The 6683-nt window shown below is 38.5% G+C and overlaps 2 long non-coding RNA genes across 2 annotated transcripts; one reads left to right on the forward strand and one right to left on the reverse strand.

Moving 5' to 3' along the window:
• Positions 1-450: 450 nt before the first annotated feature.
• On the reverse strand, positions 451-5262 carry LOC150008673 (uncharacterized). Its single transcript, XR_016511128.1, has 2 exons — positions 5185-5262; positions 451-1744 (listed from the first exon to the last, which is right to left on the reverse strand). It is a non-coding gene; the product is annotated as an uncharacterized LOC150008673 (long non-coding RNA).
• Positions 1535-5833, forward strand: LOC150008674 (uncharacterized). Its single transcript, XR_016511129.1, has 3 exons — positions 1535-1843; positions 4548-4674; positions 5523-5833. It is a non-coding gene; the product is annotated as an uncharacterized LOC150008674 (long non-coding RNA).
• Positions 5834-6683: the final 850 nt, after the last annotated feature.

Below are 6683 nucleotides of genomic sequence, written 5' to 3' on the forward strand. Positions count from 1 at the left end.
GCTGTCTGTCATAGGCTGCCCGCCCCGCTTTACCACTTGCCCCCGAGCGTGGGAATCAGAGCGTCCTGCCGTTCACATCTCCTGCATTCCGTTTAGCGGAATCAATTAGGCAAGACAGACCCTCAGATTCCCCACCCCCTTTCCATTTTTGTCAGGTCTATATACGTCCTAATTATTTCAGTTTGGGATGCCAGAGCTGTTTCCTGGATAGACCTGATCATCCTTAAACAAAAAGAGAGGAGGCACACACGTGGGTTGTGGCGTAAATGTCACTTTCATTTCCAATGCTAGGCCCAGAGTAAGACAGAACATTTTTTTAACACTTTGACAAGAGGGGAGGCGATCTCGTCTCCATCATGTCTTTCTGCTTCAGTAGCTTCCTCAAGGAAACCCTCTTAGAACAGAGAAGCATCTGTCCTTGTATTTTGAATAGAAGAATAAAAATCAGCCTTTGCTTTTTTTTTTTTTTTTTTTTTTTTTGCATTTTCCCTACTAGTACTATGTCCTCAGGAGACACAAATTATTAACTTCCCAGTATAAACTTTTCTGAAAGTCCAGTTTCATGTAATCTGATATACACCCCAAATACAAGCAGTTTCCAAGCAAAGTTTTAAAATTTATCAGAGGAGGGGTCCTTAGGAGAGAACAGCCTAAGTCTACATAATGTGAAATCATTTTAAAACTAGGTACCAATCATCTCTACAACAGCTTTCTTGAAAGGGAAAAAAACTCATATTTTAACTTTTGCTTTTAGGTAGGACGAACTGCACATGCCCCTTAATTCATTGGCACTATAAAATTCTCCTTTGTAACAACCCCTCTCAAAATACCTGACACCTTTCTATTTTGGCGTATGTATGTCACTTGATTTCCTCTAATCCAACCTTTAATCATAAGGAAAACAAAAATGAAAACAAAGTTAGATTCAATAAGTATTCCTGACCTTTCTGGTTTTTACTGTCTCTTGGTTGTAGTCTCTCATTCTCACATGCTCCCCGGCGATCTTGAAGGAGTTTTTACTTTCGGTTATCTAGCTTTATGAAGACCAATACACTCATACAGCTAGATAACCAAAGATAACAACTCACTTCCCTCACATGCCTCTGTCTTCCTCTGGCCTGAATCCAGGTCCCGATCTTTCTGGCAGTACCGAAGAGTAGTCCTCCAGGACACTTGCCGCGCTTAAGATTCCTCCTTGTATGTAAATATGACCTGGTTTCTGTTTGTGTGTGCGGCTAAAACATCCAAACGAGATCTGTTGCTTTGAAAGTTTATTCCGAACTGTGTTCCCCCTCTCAGCAAGTAATCTCCGGCAGCGTTAGCCAACAATTCATCTATTAATATCAGAAAATAACACCAGCTAGCAAGGTGCAGCAAGCGGTTATGAGTGAGCCGCAGTATCCGTCCCTTCAGAAGCCTCTATTTGCATTGTAAATTGCTTCATTCTCACGCAAGACTCCTTAGCCTCCCTCTATGGAGATGCATGAAGCCAACGGCAATTTTCCAGTGCAGGGTAAGGAGGAAGGAGAAAAAAAAAAAATCCCATTCTATAGAAGTGGCAGCTGATTCAAGGATCGGCTCCTGATCCTTTTTGGTTAAGCACCATGAGCTTTTTACCAAGCGGTGGCAGCTTGATTGCAATATCTTGTGTGTGTGTGTTTTAGGGGGAAGATCCTCGATTTCACAGGGCTTCTAGGCTGGGAAAGAGAAGATGCCTTCTTGCTGGCGTGCTGCTGCCCCCGGTCTGAAAGAAGGAGAAAAGGGCCATCATTGGAAGGGCTTTCACTGCCAAAATGTGGACCAGCCCGGCAAGGTCAAAGGTTCGAGACCGCGGGAGACCAAGGTAATGATGATGTCATGAGAAATCTCAAGTACATGGTTATTGATATGCATCAGTGATCGGCCAACTGCCCCAGGCCTGCTGCCCGAGCAGAGGCAGAGGCAGCAGCAGCAGCGGCAGCATTGCAATAAGCCCTATTTTCTCAATCAGCATCTCTTCCGCTGCCACTACTGACTGCTCCTCGAAAAGCAACCCGCGGATTTTTACCTCCTTGGTACTAGTGTAGATCGCTCTAATATCCAAAGTCTGGAAGAAATCTCTCTCTAAGGACAGATAAAAGCATTTCAGATCTGGGGAACGTCTTTGCCTGAATTTCTCTTCTGGCAGATTGCATGGGCAGACAGATGGAAGGCACTTTGCTATTGCTTAAAGCAGGGCCTTGCTTTCTGGGGCTGGGAATCAGTTCTGTATTACGTAGTGAGTCGATGTGTGATTACATTGCTCTGGTGGTGTGTTTTTAATGGCTTCACAGCTCAGGCATGTTTTGTATCTATGTGCCATGGTAATAGGGTAGCGAATTTTGTTCTGTAAGTTCAAAATGAATGCTTTAAGCAAGCCGACTTCATCCTGTTTTCTCTTTTTTAAAATAACTCTCTTATAGGGTTTGTGCCTTAGAATGAAGCACAGGTAAACACCGCAACAATAGTTTCTAATGTTGTACACAACTCCACTGTAATAAATGTTGAGACTTTGTCTATAGTTTCAAATATCAATTTTCATACAGAAGTTCAAAATGCACTAAGCTTCCTGATGAAATTATGAAAAAAAAGTATTGTTACCTCATGAAAAAGACATAAACACTTGGATGGTAAGACCAGAACAATACCCACACCTTTCCCTTCCCCACCCTCATCCATTTACTACCTAGAGGAGAATATTGTTTTATTAATTAATTAGCATGATTCCTTTCTTTAGGACTTTTCAAAGAGTAAATATGACCACTTAAAAGAGCTATCTTCTTCATAATGAGTAATCTATGTCTAATGTATCTATAATATGTACAGTTCTAACAGTCAGATGTCCCTCAGCAGAATATTTAAGGTGCAGTCCATGGGCAAACTTTATGGACTGTTTGACAATATTATGTGCTATGTTTGGTGGTGTTACTATTCTTTAAAATATATGCTACAAACCAATGTCATAAATCTTCATATTCATTTCACACATCACTAGTTTATCACAATACTCTCATTTGTATAGGTTAACTATTTTCCCCAATGACTAAAACACTTTCAGAATTAAAATAAACTATTTCATTGCTTCAGTAATTTATTCATTTAAGACATGAGTGTGAATATGCTTACGAAATTACATAGAGCACACATATGTAAATCCTATAGAAAAGACTGACAAGTAAAGAAAATCAGAATTGCTAAGAAAAGCCCTCAAACAACAGTATAACACCATTTAAACATATGGTTTAGTAACATGAATACCAACTTTTCCCTAATTTTTTTATTAATTTATTTTTTGGTTAGTATTCCTGTCCTGATTATTGAAAAACAAACTACACTATGGAAATAGCTCATCTATTTTTCTTTCCAAATTTTGGTCCAGAAAGTATAATCAGAAATGACTGCATTGGGATATATGTGTATATATGGCAAAGTACAAACTAATTCATAAAAATATACTCCTATAGAGTTACTCTTATTTTCTTGAACTAAGAGGTCATAAAATAAGGTACTGGATAAGAATTGAACATATCACTGAGGCATATGCCACTTTTGACATTATGTAAAACTGCAATGAGCTTTGCTGCCCTGGAAGACTGAGATTATTTTGGTTTTGCTTTCCAAGACCTAGAAGCAGAATCATTAGTGAATTGGCATGTACTACACAGAGCAAGCATATGATCAGATGAATTCAATTCCTCAAGTTAAAACCCCAGGAAATGCCAGATCGTCTTAGAATATCTTTTTGCTTTATGGATGGAGGCTTGTGAGAATAAAGAGATGTGATGCATGAATGCATGTATTTCTGTGTATCAACTCCAAATTTGTGTTTATTTGCAAATTAATATTGCTCTATTTCCACATTTAACGATAAAATGCATTTTTAGAACCCAAGCAACTATCATGAAAGCCAAGACACTGAACATTTGAGCTGCTTCTACAATTAGAAGCTACATAAGATACTGTCTTAAAATAGCATCTTCTAATGCAATACCACATAGTCACATCAACTGACTCCAGGGCTGGCCTCCATGCCTGTTATATGTACTGTAGATTCATTATGAGAGACTCAAAAAGTGAAAATAGCCAACATAATGATTATGGGCCAGCAACTAAATATTTTACCTCTATATTATTTTCAAAGTATGGAGAAATAACAGCTATATAGTAACATTTAACACTGAGCACCTTATTATTTAATATTGCCAAGGTTCATATTTTGGTTTATCATACACATTTCAAGGACAAGTTGAAATATATGTGGTATATGTGAGGCAAATCAAAACAATTGTGCTCTAAAGATTCCTAGCAATGTCTACAATACATTATTAGGAGCAATTATTAACACCTACCAGTTCTTATTCCAGATATTTTTTGCTTTTCCAAAAGCTATTTAGATGAGCTACAGAAATCTGCATATTGAAGAATATACTGAATTCAAATGACTTGCCTGCTTATTCTCTAATAAATTCCCATTAATGGCCAGTAGATTAGGACGTGATTGTCATGTCTGTTTTTTAATCTTTTTACAGGTCTCCAGATGGCTGAAACATGAATTGAAACATCCTGGCTTTCTTGGGAATAAACAATCTCTGCTTAAGCTAAAAGTGAAAAGTTATGATTTTCCACATATTTGTATAATTATGCTATTCCATAAATGTAAATACACCAGGTTTGCCACTAATATTTAGAACATGTCTATGAATCCTGTTCAGACTACTGCAGAGTATATAAAGAATTGGCCTATCATCAAAATTATTTTTAATATTGAGTCTGTATGATTCTCATGCATGTAAATCACGGTCCACTAATGCAGTGAAGACTACCATTTTCCACATAAAAGCCATTTAATTTACAGTGATATGTATAGTTTAGGCAAGGTACTTGACTGGCTTGCTTTCTAATAATAAGTATCCTATTATTTTTCTTGTGTCCCAAATTTCTTTTTTATAGGCAGGTACAGGTTATGTTTACATTACCTTTGATATATAACATACAAAAGCTACCTACAAGAAAAAACTGCACATATAGAAACTTAGATTTTTCTGGAATTGTATCTATTGCATGAACTGAGAGAGATGAAATACACTGCAGGCCTGCCACCCTGTAAATAGTATTCTATTTTGATTTTCTACATCGCTTTTTTTCAAATGTAAATTTTAAAATTACCTTTGGTTGGTGGGGTTGTCAATTCCTTTTTTTTTTTTTTTTTTTGCTTCTTTGTAGAGTCATCTGAAAAACAATCAAGAAAACATATGATCATAGTTTTAATACATATATATGCATGTCTAAATTTGGCTTCATTTAAAGTATTGCAGTTACAATGATTCCTTAAATGTTAAGGATTCCAGAAAACCCCAGTGCAATGTATCCTGGGCTTCAGCACCTACAGAGTTAAATATGCTAATTTTCATTTAAATGGAGACACACATGATAATGGGAATGCAAAATATGCAGAATCTGGAAAGGTTTGGAAATTAATTTTTTCTTCCTTCTTTTATTTTTAGTTTGGAAGAAAGAAGGACTCAAGAAATATTAGGGATTTGAACATTGTAACCTGCCATACAAAAGAGGAGGAAGAGTTCTTCCCTGAAAGAATTTTAAGACTGGAAAAGTCATATTTTCTAAATGTTTAAGGAACTGAATTTCCAGGCCTTTCAAACAATGGGAATCCCTGGATAAATATCTAATCCATTAGAAAGATGCAAATAGTTTACTGTAAGGCCACAGCACGGTGAGATGTGCATTCATATCTAAGGCTCCTGATTGGCTATTTCCTCCAGTAAATCAATGAATAATGCAAAACCTGATTGCTGTAAAGTGGTGGATTTTTTTATTCCCTTCCCCCATCCCCCTTGACTCAATATATTCAAGAAGTCTTACACTCCTGGAAATAGGTTGCTTTTCTTTTATGATTTTTTTAATGCTTATTGTTATTTTGAAGTGGCAGGGTGGGGCTATTGGTTTTGCAAAATGAAAGTACTGCACTGGTTCAATTATCCTGACTATGGGAGCTCGTTCCTGAGACAGCGCCCTAATTACTGGTGCCAGGGTGGAGAAAGAGGGTGGTGCGCAGAAGTGGGCATCAGGAGAGGGAGGAAACTGGATCCAACCCCACTGTTCTGGGCCCAAGGCAGCCACCGCTCCAAAAGAGCCCCTGGCCGTGGCCGTGACTTGACAGGGCCTCCGGTCTAACTTCTGATCAATTGCACTGCTGCCCTGACCCCTAAAGACAGTCACCCATTCAAGCACCACAGGTATCTTTGCAAGAGAAAAACGCGACAGACTAATGCAAATACATTGCATGGGTTCCCACTGCCCCGAGATTCCTCAGACAATTCCAGGCCACGGAACGACCGTCTTGCCTCCCTCAGCAGAGTCCGGGCTTCTAGCAAACCGCAGAGACCCGGCTCCGATAGGATATCAGAAGCTCCAAGTCCCAATAACTGACCTCGATGGTTGCATCTTGATGAATCTGAACTTGGGATAACCCTGTAAAGCTTCCTCTCGCCTCGCAGAATCCAAAAAGCAATGAGAAGAAGGAAGTGGAAATCTACCAGGTCTACTTAGCTACTGTATATAAGTTTCCACCAAAATCCAATCAGACCCCCCCTTCACTGCCAGGTAATTGCATCTTTGAGGGGATTAAAATAATTATTCAAAATGCG

Source organism: Furipterus horrens, unplaced genomic scaffold, assembly GCF_987537825.1.
Source record: "Furipterus horrens unplaced genomic scaffold, mFurHor1.1.pri manual_scaffold_5, whole genome shotgun sequence".
Taxonomy (NCBI): Eukaryota; Metazoa; Chordata; class Mammalia; order Chiroptera; family Furipteridae; genus Furipterus; species Furipterus horrens.